Raw genomic sequence first — 15,128 nt, forward strand, 5'->3', positions numbered from 1 at the left:
TCGAATCCTACATGCTCCTTTTTTTTTTATCCCGATATTTTATTTTTCCTTAGTATTTACTTCTACAGAATAAATTTCAGATTTTTGTTGATCGAAATAATATTTTACAATGTGTTTGGTCAATGATGTCTTCTGCTATAAGTATGAAATACTAGGGCTTGGTGTGATAAGCCTTTTGATAAGTATGAAAACATGTTTAATATTCAGAACCATCAACTTGATTAGAACACTCCCATAGACATGCAGGGAGCTCAACTGTGCACTGCTTGCACATACATTTCTAAATTGATCTCATTCTTTTATTTTTCAATATTTTTCTGTAAAATTTGGGGAAGTTACTGCCAATTATATTTTGTAACTATCTTGCAAATTACAGCAACATAACTTATTTTGTTTTTCTGTAAGTGCGAGTCAAAATTGGTCCATCGCCACAGTGCGCTTAATTGCCAGTGGCTGAGTGAGGAAGGTGCGATGATGGCTTATAGCAGAATTAGCGCTATTATGCTAAAAATGCTATTAGCATTTAATTAGTATGCTATCTCTATGCATTATAGTGCTAATAGCAACGCTAATGAAAAATCCGTTAAAACTGCTATTACCAAACCACTTTTAGCGTTTTAGCAGTTATTAGTGCCTCATTTGCAAATATGTCAATAGCGCTAATAGCAATTAATAGCACGTCATATGCAATTGTGCTAAATCTTAAAAGTTTGTAAGTCTAGGGAAAGCGTGCTATTAGCGCTAATAGCGCTATTAGCGCTAATAGCAATTAATAGCACGTCATATGCAATTGTGCTAAATGTAAAAAGATTCTAAGTCTAGGGAAAGCGTGCTATTAGCGCTAATAGCGCTAATAGCAAATAATAGCACGTCATATGCAATTGGGCTAAATCTAAAAAGATTCTAAGTCTAGAGACAGCGTGCTATTAGCGCTAATAGCGCTATTAGCGCTAATAGCAAATAATAGCACGTCATATGCAATTGTGCTAAATCTAAAAGATTGTGAGTCTAGAGACTGCGTGCTATTAGCGCTATTAGCGCTAATAGCAAATAATAGCACGTCATATGCAATTGTGCTAAATCTAAAAAGATTGTGAGTCTAGAGACTGCGTACTATTAGCGCTAATAGCGCTATTAGCGCTAATAGCAAATAATAGCACGTCATATGCAATTTTGCTAAATCTAAAAAGATTCTAAGTCTAGGGAAAGCGTGCTATTAGCGCTATTAGCGCTAATAGCAAATAGTAGCACGTCATATGCAATTGTGCTAATTCTAAAAAGATTCTAAGTCTAGGGAAAGCGTGCTATTAGCGCTAATAGCGCTATTAGCGCTAATAGCAATTAATAGCACGTCATATGCAATTGTGCTAAATCTAAAAATATTCTAAGTCTGGAGACAGCGTGCTATTAGCGCTAATAGCGCTATTAGCGCTAATAGCAAATAATAGCACGTCATATGTAATTGTGCTAAATCTAAAAAGATTCTAAGTCTGGAGACAGCGTGCTATTAGCGCTAATAGCGCTATTAGCGCAAATAGCAAATAATAGCACGTCATATGTAATTGTGCTCAATCTAAAAAGATTCTAAGTCTAGGGAAAGCGTGCTATTAGCGCTAATAGCGCTATTAGCGCTAATAGCAATTAATAGCACGTCATATGCAATTGTGCTAAATCTAAAAATATTCTAAGTCTAGAGATAGCGTGCTATTAGCGCTAATAGCGCTAATAGCAAATAATAGCACGTCATATGCAATTGTGCTAAATCTAAAAAGATTGTAAGTCTAGGGAAAGCGTGCTATTAACGCTAATAGCGCTATTAGCGCTAATAGCAAATAATAGCACGTCAAATGCAATTGTGCTAAATCTAAAAAGATCATAAGTCTAGGGAAAGCGTGCTATTAGTGGTCAGTGGTCACACTAGCTTTCTTGCCCTGCGGGGCCCTTTAATATTGGAACTCACTTGGAGTGTTTAGTTGTCGTATGGGAGTCACCGGCCTCGGGCCTGCCGGCCCTGCGGCCTTGATGTTTGTTGCTGATGGCGGGGACAGCGGTCATACTAAGTTTCTTGCCCTGCGGGGCCCTTTTATATTTGAAGTCACTTGGTGTGTTTAGTTGTCGTATGGAGTCTCCAGCCTCGGCCCTGCCGGACCTGCGGCCTTAATATTTTTGTTGATGGTGGTGTCAGCGGTCACACTAGCTTTCTTGCCCTGCGGGGCCCTTTTATATTGGAACTCACTTGGAGTGTTTAGTTGTCGTATGGGAGTCACCGGCCTCGGGCCTGCCTGGCTCTACGGCCTTGATATTTGTTGTTGATGGTGGGGACAGCGGTCACACTAGCTTTGTTGCCCTGCGGGGCCCGTTTATATTGGAACTCACTTGGAGTGTTTAGTTGTCGTATGGGAATCACCGGCCTCGGGCCTGCCGGCCCTGCGGCCTTGATGTTTGTTGCTGAGGGCGGGGACAGCGGTCATACTAAGTTTCCTGCCCTGCGGGGCCTTTTTATATTTGAAGTCACTTGGAGTATTTAGTTGTCGTATGGGAGTCTCCGGCCTCGGGCCTGCCGGTCCTGCGGCCTTGATGTTTTTTGTTGATGGTGGGGACAGGGGTCACACTAGCTTTGTTGCCCTGCGGGGCCCTTTTATATTGGAACTCAATTGGAGTGTTTAGTTGTCGTATGGGAGTCGCCGGCCCTGCGGCCTTGATGTTTGTTGCTGATGGTGGGGACAGTGGTCATACTAAGTTTCTTGCCCTGCGGGGCCTTATTATATTTGAACTCACTTGGAGTGTTTAGTTGTCGTATGGGAGTCTCCGGCCTCGGCCCTGCAGGACCTGCGGCCTTAATATTTTTGTGGATGGTGGGGACAGCGGTCACACTAGCTTTCGTGCCCTGCGGGGCACTTTTATATTGGAACTCACTTGAAGTGTTTAGTTGTCGTATGGGAGTCACCGGCCTCGGGCCTGCCGGCCCTGCGGCCTTGATGTTTTTTGTTGATGTTGGGGACAGCGGTAACACTAAATTTCTTGCCCTGCGGGGCCCTTTTATATTGGAACTCACTTGGAGTGTTTAGTTGTCGTATGGGGAGTTACCGGCCTTGGCCTGCCGGACCTGCGGCCTTATTTTTTTGTTGATGGTGGGGTCAGCGGTCACACTAGCTTTCTTGCCCTGCGGGGCCCTTTTATATTGGAACTCACTTGGCGTGTTTAGTTGTCGTATGGGAGTCACCGGCCTCGGGCCTGCCGGCCCTGCGGCCTTGATGTTTGTTGCTGATGGCGGGGACAGCGGTCATACTAAGTTTCCTGCCCTGCGGGGCCCTTTTATATTTGAAGTCACTTGGAGTATTTAGTTGTCGTATGGGAGTCACCGGCCTCGGGCCTGCCGGCCCTGCGGCCTTGATGTTTGTTGCTGATGGCGGGGACAGCGGTCATACTACGTTTTTTGCCCTGTGGGGCCCTTTTATATTTGAACTCACTTGGAGTGTTTAGTTGTCGTATGAGAGTCTCCGGCCGCGGGCGTGCCGGCCCTGCGGCCTTGATGTTTTTTGTTGATGGTGGGGACAGCGGTCACACTAGCTTTGTTGCCCTGCGGGCCCGTTTATTTTGGAACTCACTTGGAGTGTTTAGTTGTCGTATGGGAGTCATTGGCATCGGCCCTGCCGGCTCTGCGGCCTTGAAGTTTGTTGCTGATGGTGGGGAAAGCGGTCATACTGAGTTTCTTGGCCTGCGGGGCCCTTTTATATTTGAACTCACTTGGAGTGTTTAGTTGTCGTATGGAGTCTCCGGCCTGGGGCCTGCCGGCCCTGCGGCCTTGATGTTTTTGTTGATGTTGGGGACAGCGGTAACACTAAATTTCTTGCCCTGCGGGGCCCTTTTTATATTGGAACTCACTTGGAGTGTTTAGTTGTCGTATGGGAGTCTCCGGCCCTGTGGCTCTAGTATTATTGTTGATGGTGGGGACAGCGGTCACACTAGCTTTCTTGATTTGCGGGGCCCTTTTATATTGGAACTCACTTGGAGTGTTTAGTTGTCGTATGGGAGTCACCGGACTCAGGCCTGCCGGCCATGCGGCCTTGATGTTTGTTGCTGATGGTGGGGACAGCGGTCACACTAAGTTTCTTGCCCTGCGGGCCCTTTTATATTTGAACTCACTTGGAGTGTTTAGTTGTCGTATGGGAGTTACCGGCCTCTGGCCTGCCGGCCCTGCGGCCTTGATTTTTTTTGTTGATGGTGGGGACAGAGGACTCACTAGCTTTCTTGTTCTTGCGCTCAGCTGGGGTGTTTGGTGGTGGTCATATTGGAACTCACTTGGAGTGTTTAGTTGTCCTATGGGAGTCACCGGCCTCGGGCCTGCCGGCTGTGCGGCCTTGATGTTTGTTGTTGATGGTGGGGACAGCGGTCACACTAGCTTTCTTGCCATGCGGGGCCCTTTTATATTTGAAGTCACTTGGAGTGTTTAGTTGTCGTATGGGAGTCTCCGGCCTCGGCCCTGCCGGACCTGCGGCCTTAATATTTTTGTTGATGGTGGGGACAGCGGTCACACTAGCTTTCTTGCCCTGCGGGGCCCTTTTATATTGGAACTCACTTGGAGTGTTTAGTTGTCGTATGGGAGTCACCAGCCTCGGGCCTGCCGGCCCTGCGGCCTTGATGTTTTTGTTGATGTTGGGGACAGCGGTCACACTAAATTTCTTGCCCTGCGGGGCCCTTTTATATTGGAACTCATTTGGAGTGTTTAGTTGTCGTATGGGAGTCACCGGCCTCAGGCCTGCCGGCTCTGCGGCCTTGATGTTTGTTGTTGATGGTGGGGACAGCGGTCACACTAGCTTTGTTACCCTGCGGGGCCCTTTTATATTGGAACTCATTTGGAGTGTTTAGTTGTCGTATGGGAGTCACCGGCCTCGGGCCTGCCGGCTCTGCGGCCTTGATGTTTGTTGTTGATGGTGGGGACAGCGGTTACACTAGCTTTGTTGCTCTGCGGGGCCCTTTTATATTGGAACTCACTTGGAGAGTTTAGTTGTCGTATGGGAGTCACCGGCTTCGGGCCTGCCGGCCCTGCGGCCTTGATGTTTGTTGCTGATGGCGGGGACAGCGGTCATACTAAGTTTCCTGCCATCAGTTGTCGTATGGGAGTCACCGGCCTCGGGCCTGCCGGCCCAGCGGCCTTGATGTTTTTTGTTGATGTTGGGGACAGCTGTCACACTAAATTTCTTGCCCTGCGGGGCCCTTTGATATTGGAACTCACTTGGAGTGTTTAGTTGTCGTATGGGAGTCACCGGCCTCGGGCCTGCCGGCCCAGCGGCCTTGATGTTTTTTGTTGATGTTGGGGACAGCTGTCACACTAAATTTCTTGACCTGCGGGGCCCTTTGATATTGGAACTCACTTGGAGTGTTTAGTTGTCGTATGGGAGTCACCGGCCTCGAGCCTGTCGGCCCTGCGGCCTTGATGTTATTTGTTGATGTTGGGGACAGCAGTCACACTAAGTTTCTTGCCCTGTGGGGCCTAGTTATATTGGAACTCACTTGGAATGTGAAGTTGTCGTATGGGAGTCTGCGGCCTCGGGCCTCCTGGCCCTGCGGCCTTGATGTTTCTTGTTGATGGTGGGGACAGCGGTCACACTAGCTTTGTTGCCCTGCGGGGGCCCTTTTATATTGGAACTCACTTGGAGTGTTTAGTTGTCGTATAGGAGTCACCGGCCTCGGGCCTGCCGGCCCTGCGGCCTTGATGTTTTTTGCTGATGGTGGGGACAGCGGTCACACTAAATTTCTTGCCCTGCGGGGCCCCATTATATTGGAACTTACTTGGAGTGTTTAGTTGTCGTATGGGAGTCACCGGCCTCGGGCCTGCCGGTCCTGCGCACGGTTGTTTGATGGGGTCATTTATTAGTTTTTCAAACAAAACATCATGTATAACCAAATTTTAGGCTTAAACAGCTACAAGTGATATCGTGCTAATGTATACAGATGCTTTTGAGTCGTTCTCAACTTTAATTTCCCTCTTTTACAAAATTATTCACTTTTATAGTATTTTTTAAAGCTTTTTCGGATATAAAATGTATATATTAATGACAAAATTGGTGGCGCTATTTAGTTACGGGAAATTACCCTTTCAAGCTTTTAATACAAATAATTCATTTTATTGTTTGATAAAATATGTTTATAAAATTTCCTTGTTGCTTGTTTCACCTATTCCATCTGTTTTAATGGCGGTATTAATCACATAACCCTTACAAATAAAGAAATATGATTTAGGATAAATAGCGCCATCTATAGTTTACATTTAGTTAATAATGAAGCCAATTCTATATACATCAAACAGCCGTGTGCGGCCTTGATGTTTTTTGTTGATGGTAGGGACAGCGGTGACACAAGCTTTCTTACCCTGCGGGCCCTTTTATATTGGAACTCACTTGGAGTGGTTAGTTGTCGTATGGGAGTCACCGGCCTCGGGGCTGTCGGCCCTGCGGCCTTGATGTTTTTTGTTGATGTTGGGGACAGCAGTCACACTAAGTTTCTTGCCCTGTGGGGCCTATTTATATTGGAACTCACTTGGAGTGTTGGAGTTGTCGTATGGGAGTCTGCGGCCTCGGGCCTGCTGGCCCTGCGGCCTTGATGTTTTTTGTTGATGGTGGGGACAGTGGTCACACTAGCTTTGTTTCCCTGCGGGGCCCTTTTATATTGGAACTCACTTAGAGTGTTTAGTTGTCGTATGGGAGTCTCCGGCCTCTGGCCTGCCGGCCCTGCGGCCTTGCAAACGATACACTAATGAGCGCTAATATCGCTATTAGCACACACTACGCTATTAGCGCTAATAGAGATAATAGCGTCTACAATTTGCAGAAAGTGAACAATTTGGCACATAATACAATGAGTTGTAAAATGGTTATTAGCATACCTGTCTCTATTAGCTCTAATAGCGCTAATAGCATGCCTTACGCTATTAGCGCTAATAGCACATCTCACACTAATGAGTGCTATTAGCGCTAGCACCTACCATCCGTAGAAAATGGTCAATTTTAAAATTTGCAAACGATACACTAATGAGCGCTAATATCGCTATTAGCACACACTACGCTATTAGCGCTAATAGCGCTAGTAGCACACCTTACGCTATTAGCGGTAATAGCGCACCTCGCGCTAATGAGTGCTATTAGCGCTAATAGCGTCTACCATTCGCAGAAAATGAACAATTTGGCACATAATACAATGATATATTATCGATAAATATCGTTATTAGCATATCTGTCGGTATTAGCGCTAATAGCGCTAATAGCATGCCTTACGCTATTAGCGCTAATGGCGCATCTCATGCTAATGAGTGCTATTAGCGCTATTAGCGCTAATAGCACCTACCATCCGTAGAAAATATAATATCGTTATTAGCATACCTGTCGGTATTAGCGCTAATAGCGCTAATAGCACGCCTTAGGCTATTAGCGCTAATAGCACATCTCACGCTAATGAGTGCTATTAGCGCTAATAGCGCTAATAGCACCTACCATCCGTAGAAAATGGTCAATTTTAAAATTTGCAAACGATACACTAATGAGCGCTAATATCGTTATTAGCACACACTACGCTATTAGCACTAATAGCGCTAGTAGCACACCTTACGTTATTAGCGCTAATAGCGCACCTCGCGCTAATGAGTGCTATTAGTGCTATTAGCGCTAATAGCGTCTACCATTCGCAGAAAATAAACAATTTGGCACATAATACAATGAGTTATAATATCGTTATTAGCATACATGTTGGTATTAGCGCTAATAGCATGCCTTACGCTATTAGCGCTAATAGCGCATCTCATGCTAATGAGTGCTATTAGCGCTATTAGCGCTAATAGCGCTAATAGCACCTACCATCCGTAGAAAATATAATATCGTTATTAGCACACCTGTCGCTATTAGCGCTAATAGCGCTAATACCATGCCTTACGCTATTAGCGCTAATAGCGCATCTGATGCTAATGAGTGCTATTAGCGCTATTAGCGCTAATAGCGCTAATAACACGCATTACGCTATTAGCGCTAATAGCGCATCTCACGCTAATGAGTGCTATTAGCACTATTAGTGCTAATAGCGTAGTAGCAAACCTTACGCTATTGAGAGCATTTTAGAACTTTTGCAAGTGACATGCTAATGAGTGCTAATAGCGTTAGTGATGAAAATAGCACGACTCACGCTAATAGCGCTAATAGCACGCATTACGCTAATGGCCGCTATTAACGATATTAGCGCTAATATCACTTACCTTGCCGAGAACAGTTTTAGCACTTTTGGTAATAGCGCGCAATTGGTTCACCACAATTAGCACGAAATAGCAGAGGTTTGCTATTATCACGCTATCGGCGATATTAGCGCTATTAACGTGGAAATAACAGAAAATTGCAAATACCGCGCAATTTGCAATTTTGCTAGTGAGCATCGCTAACGCGCTAAATAACCATCATCGCACCTTTATCTTAGCACTGCTCAAGAATGGCACAAAATATTCAAATCAGTAAGATCAGGTGAAAAACGTGGCCTACTGAGCTGTAATTTGGCAGAGTTGCCAGTAATACCTCTATCATACCCTCTGTGAAAAGGTTAAAAAATTGAACAAGTAGATCTCGAGTTACAAGTTAAATCACCAGCTTCCCTTTGGAATTTTTATATTCCTTTCAAATCATGTTAAGAAGACACCTTTCTGAACATAAATGTGAAGTTTCGTGCTCATTCGATGTATTGTTCACCTGATCTTAACCCTAAACGTTTTCTTATATTTAGGCCTATAACATCTACAACTTGCTGCTGGCTATACCTTGTTTAGGACTTTCAAAAGAAGTACCTGAATGTGCAACCATAACTGTTTCAAAATAGCCCGCGATAGTCATGCAGGTAACTCCGAGGTCAAGCATTGAATTGGTTTGAACAAAGATACTCATAATGTATTGAGTGCTACTTTGGTTTGAATGAGGAATACTACAGGAATACACATGAGCATGATGAGGATAATCTCTATTGTTGTGAATGAGTCAATGACCTTCAAAACTTAAGATTTTGTTTACATACACCTACTAATTGGTCATATTAAACCCAATAACATTGAAATTCTTGGTTGTGAAAAAACAGTTCACCTACTTAGTGCAATTTTGATTTTGTGCCATATCGGCTATCTTGGATGATTTTTGGCAAATGTCCTCTAAATGCATGATTTCAATGCCTTGGTTTGAAAAAATAAGTTATGCCAGTGACTAGTTAAGTGCCATTTCATAAGAAACCCTTTGATACTTTCACAATATGCTTGTTTCATGTTTGCAAATATGTTAAAATAAAGAAATCTATACCTTGTTTAGGTGAAAAAAACAGTTCACCTACTTAGTGCAATTTTGATTTTGTGCCATATCGGCTATCTTGGATGATTTTTGGCAAATGTCCTCTAAATGCATGATTTCAATGCCTTGGTTTGAAAAAATAAGTTATGCCAGTGACTAGTTAAGTGCCATTTCATAAGAAACCCTTTGATACTTTCACAATATGCTTGTTTCATGTTTGCAAATATGTTAAAATAAAGAAATATATAAAGGTAAATATATGCTTATGCCAATTTTGCTCCCAACTGCTATTTTTGGACCTTGTCATTTTATTTCGTTCCAATGACCGGTCAGAATGGGAAACTTTGATAATTCATAATTCGAAAAGTTTTTGACCGATTTTGACCATTTAACCACCAAAATACTTCTGTTGATTAGTTCTACTCAGAAAACAATCTTTTGTAGCAATAGGGTCAACATGAAATTTTGATGGTTATCCCTACTTATAGCAGAAGACATCATTGACCAAACACATTGTAAAATATTATTTCGATCAACAAAAATCTGAAATTTATTCTGTAGAAGTAAATACTATTGTCTGTCCAATTAACTTAGACACCCAGTTTTTGTTACTTATTTGAAAAAATATCCACTTTTAAAGAAAGTCATGAAAGAAAAGTGTTAACATTCGCTGAGACCTAACGGGATTTTTGTGTTTCCAAAGCATTGAGTGAGAGTTTACCAGAAATTCTATTGAAATTGGAAGGTTTTTCTCTACACTTTAAAAATAATCCGGTAGAAGTTGGGTACCATTATTTTGGAAGGTCTCATTATACAGATTTGTAGGTATGGTGATTTTGGATAGTGAATGGATGAATAGTAAATTAATTATACTTCTCACCAAAAACATTTTATAAAAAATATAAAAATATAATTCAGTTCATAAAATGCAGACAGTGTTTCTAATTGGCATATTTATTCTTAGTGTATTAACTATAAGTGATCCCAGCTGTCCCTCAACCAATTACAACAATTCGGCGCGGTATTTGAATCTTCTTCTGTGCATGCTTTTGGCTTGCCCCAATTCTAAGAAAATACCAATTGTATGCACTATAAATGTTCTGATGTTTTTGGTGAGGAGTATAATTCACAATACACTCCAGCCGCATAGTAACTTGCTCTATCATTTGTTATAATGCACCAACTGTGACATCTTTTGAGTTATAGAGGTTGTGCATGGAATTATTTATTGGCTCCAAACAAAGGATTTGAACCGGTGTCCTTCACCGAAATCATGGCACAGTGCAGTCCATTCAATCAAATATTGTCATCAACCTATTTGATTGTAGTGTATTTGTTATGTGTGTGAGACGACCTCTCGCAGTAGATTGCAAACATGCTTAATGCTTTTGTTGAATGCATTTGAGTAGACCGCCATTATTGTGAATTAGTAAAAGGATCAAAGAAAAAAGGGTAGAATCACTGATCAATATGCATGATTACAATGTTCAAATACCCCTTACTGTAAATAGATTATCCCATCAAAAGTTTCAAGTCATTAGGAATATTCGGCTGGACCCAGATATCTTGCTGTAAATCGGTCAAAATTGAATAAAAGTAGACAAGGAAGAATATTTTTTCATCGCTTTACTAATAACTTCTGTTAGGTCTGACCGTGTTTAGCAACTTTTCTTTCATGACTTTTTTCCAAAGTGAAAACTTTTCGAAATATATCCTAAAAAGCGGGTGTCTAAGTTATTTGGACAGACAATAAGGAAAAATAAAATATCGGGATAAAAAAAAAAGGAGCATGTAGGATTCGAACTGGTGTGGTCAACTTTTCCGGTTTAATTGGTACGCGCTCTACCAATTGAGCTATTTAATGTTACTTGATTTGTTTGGGATAATTTAGACCATATCAATGTATGAGTTTTACGGTATGCAGACACAATAAAGATTTTAATACTATGTCTCTATATTGTTTACTGGCTTGCATACCGTGCATTTTTCTATTTATGTCAAGTTTTGGAATCTAATTTGTGAAGAACAGGTCTGAATACCGTGGTTCTCTATTCAATAAGCCAATTATTATTGCATAAAACAAGTGGATTAGTTTTAAACACTTTTTATTCGTTTATAATGAATCTATAGTACAAAGGTGCACGTAAAATTACAACACCCCAATAGCTCAGTAGATAAGGAGACTGACAGTTAACGGAAGGGCGTGGGTTCAATTCCCGGCATTTTTTTCCATTTTTCCAAGTATAACGCTAACGGTCGACACAATCAGTTTAAAAAGAAATCAATGTAATTTTCTTTCTTTAAATTTTGTCGACCGTGGGGAAGTTAATGAATCAAAATTCCAATTTTATTTTTACAACCCTAAATACATTGCCAACAAATATATTCGGAGTAAACCGATGAAATTATGTCTGTTTGATACGTTTCAGTTAAGTTTTCTATCACGCCGCCACGGACCATACGTACATTGAATAAGTTAATATACATTATAAATCGATTAAATGTTCAGAGAGTTCCTCGTGTTGCAGCGGTAGAGGCTGTGACTTGTGAACTAAAGGTTATAATGATAGCCATGAGTTCGAATCTTCTGTAGCGCTATCTTTTAATAATATTACTTTTCCTATCCTCTTCTGTACGATATGTTTAAAAGCTTTTTTTACCTCAACTTTTTTTTTTTTTCTTTCTTTCTTTCTTTCTTTCTTTCTTTCTTTCTTTCTTTCTTTCTTTCTTTTTTTCTTCCTTCTTTCTTTCTTTCTTTCTTTCTTTCTTTCTGAGATTTAAAATAGCTCAATTGGTAGAGCGCGTACCAATTAAACGGAAAAGTTAACCGCACGGGTTCGAATACTACATGCTACCTTTTTTTATTTTGATCCCGATATTTTATTTTTCCTTAGTATTTACTCCTACAGAATAAATTTCAGATTTTTGTTGATCGAAATAATATTTTACAATGTGTTTGGTCAATGATGTCTTCTGCTATAAGTATGAAATACTAGGGCTTGGTGTGATAAGCCTTTTGATAAGTATGAAAACATGTTTAATATTCAGCTAGCTTAGTATGTATTATCAGCTGACTTCAGATATGCAAACTGTAAATAGTTTTAATTGGACAATGTAGAAAATTTAGAATTAAATCTGTTGTAGGCCTCGTCTGGATCTAGTATGTTGGTTAACTGATACCAATCAACAAGGGACAATGCGTTGTTTAGACCTTTGATATTGTTAGGTTTCATATGCCGTGTTTTCTTTGTTACAGGTGTGCGTGGTACTGCGTTAGGCCTACATGTTTTTTGTTGGGTGAGGAAAATAGGAAATGGTCTGAAAGGTCGGTGACAATAATACCGGAGTTGATTTGGGATAAAATGTCATTGGTGAAAATGTTGTCAATCAAGGTCGCGCTGGTATGTCCATGGATGTTGGTTTTAATGCGGGTTGGTCGATCAATTGATGGGATAAAATCATGGGAATAAAGTATGTTAATAAAGTCACTTACTTTGGGATCGGTGTCATGTACAAGCAGATCTAAGTTGAAGTCACCCATTACATAACAGGGTTTTTTTTTTCATTGGAAATGATGTTCAGGGTATTGCTCAGTTGATCTAAGAAGTCACTGTGTACAACGTATTCATGTTTATAAGTCATACCGATGATGGTTTTTGTCGAATTTTGGGACACCTCTATAAAGAGAGAATCGCAGTCTGCACAGTCAAGGGAAAGGTCGGGTCTAAGGCAATAATTTATATCATCATTAATAAAAAGAGAGACACCACCTCCACGACGGCTTGATCGAACACAATTCTCCCTTGAGTAATTTTCAATATCAATCAATTCAGCCTCGTCTTCAGAATTAAACCAAGTTTCAGAAAAACCATATATGTTAAAGTGATCGTCCAAGGCCCGGGGGGGGGCACTCGCATTCCCCAGCTATACGGGTATGTGCCGCGGCGACGACCCCCTTTTTCAGAGCCGCTAGCCGTTCCTTAGACCCACTAAATTTATTGATTGCCGCTCTTGAAGCCCAAAAATTTTTCTAGCCGTTCCATAGACTCTCAGATCACCGATCTCCGCTCTCATTGGCATTTTGATTGGCGTGTTTTCTGTCCTACTATTTCGAGCCCAAAAGCTTCAAAGGGAATTTTCCATCAATTTCTTCCCCATAGCATTGAAACACATTGTAAGGAATAAGGTGGATTTTGGGCGGGATTTTGGGCTCCTTGTACTTTGTAGTAGTGGCAACACTGGTTGGTTGATTGTAAACAGTGATTGCAGCACTGCCGGCCGGCGAGTGCCGAGGCCTTCAGCTGATAAACATTTTGCTGGAAATAAATGATTTTGAGATCTCTTTTGGGAATAAAATTGCCAAATATAAGGAAAAGTACCTCAAATAATTATGTACACGTCCGTGCAGCTGGCCATAACAGTGAATTAAAAGGTAATTTACGATCTACTGGTTTAGTGCCAATAGTGGAATGGTTGTCAAATTCTGCACACTTCACTCAATCGTCTCATGTATGCATGACAGTTCAATGTAGCCTAAATGTTTTTCTTTAGTAATTACGGCACTGAAAAAATATTTTTGTGGGTTTGTTTTTATGGTGGGCTTAATATGTAATGCTGCTCGCTGCTGCTATAATTATCAGTAGGCTATAGGTAGGTCTGCAGGGTCTAGTAATTTTGATCCGAATGCTGTTTTGCTTTGCTGAGATTTCCATCGTAGGCCACCCCAGACCAATTTTACAATAATGATTTTCTTGATCAAAGTGAAATCGATTCCTTCAAAAATCTGTGGCAAAAACGTAACCAAATTGAGCCCTGGTTTGGCCTGCATGGTTTAGTTCCGAGACCCCATTTTCAGATTTTGGCGGCTGATCAGTTCCCAAGACCCCCCTTTTTGGCTGGTTAATTAGTTCCCAAGACCCCCTTTTTGGCCGGCCAATCAGTTCCCTAGACCCCCTTTTTGGCCGGCCGATCAGTTCCTTAGACCTCGAGTGCGAAACTGGCGGTGGCACACCCCTACCAAAAAAAAATTCGAGTGCCCCCGGGGTCCAAGGAGGACAGGTAATTAACAATGTCGTTGGAATGTTTGTTGAGGCTGCATGCATTATGGTGAAACAAAGACAGATTGCATGTGTTGATGGGGGGATCATGAGCGTTTATATGTTCATTGGTGTAGTACTGGCATGGGATATCTTTGGTGTTTGTGACATCGGTGTTATCAAGAATCTTATCAAATGGGTGCAGAGAGCTGTCAAAGGCAAAGGGTTGGAAAATAGAGTTAGATATGGAGTCGGACATAACAAGTATACAAAACAAATAGACTTAATATATTACTTAACAAAAAAAGAAGCAAATTAATTTGCAAAAATGTCCGAATTAAAACAAAAAAAAATTAATTTGGATCAAGCGAGTGAGCATCTCGCTAAAAATGGAAAATAATGAAAATAACATAAAGACATTAATTAATTAATGAAATATCTGTTCTCAAGCGGATCTTCCGAGTACAACATTAAAGAAGATTATTCATGAGCTGATACATATGGATAGGAAGTAATCACACAATCTTAAGATGTCGATGTTAATATACAATAGAGGTTGTGCATATTACATATCATACCGTAAATATGGCAAACCAACCGTTCGTCTCACATACATAACAAATGCACTATGATAAATAGGTTGATGACAACAATTGATTGAATGAATTACACTGCGCAATAATTGCGGTGAAGGACACCGAAACAAGTTTTGTTTGGAGCCACTCACTAATACCACGCACAACCTCTACAGGTACATTGTATTTGTATGTATAGTAAACAAGATGAT

Source organism: Amphiura filiformis, chromosome 17 (genome assembly GCF_039555335.1).
Source record: "Amphiura filiformis chromosome 17, Afil_fr2py, whole genome shotgun sequence".
NCBI lineage: Eukaryota > Metazoa > Echinodermata > Ophiuroidea > Amphilepidida > Amphiuridae > Amphiura > Amphiura filiformis.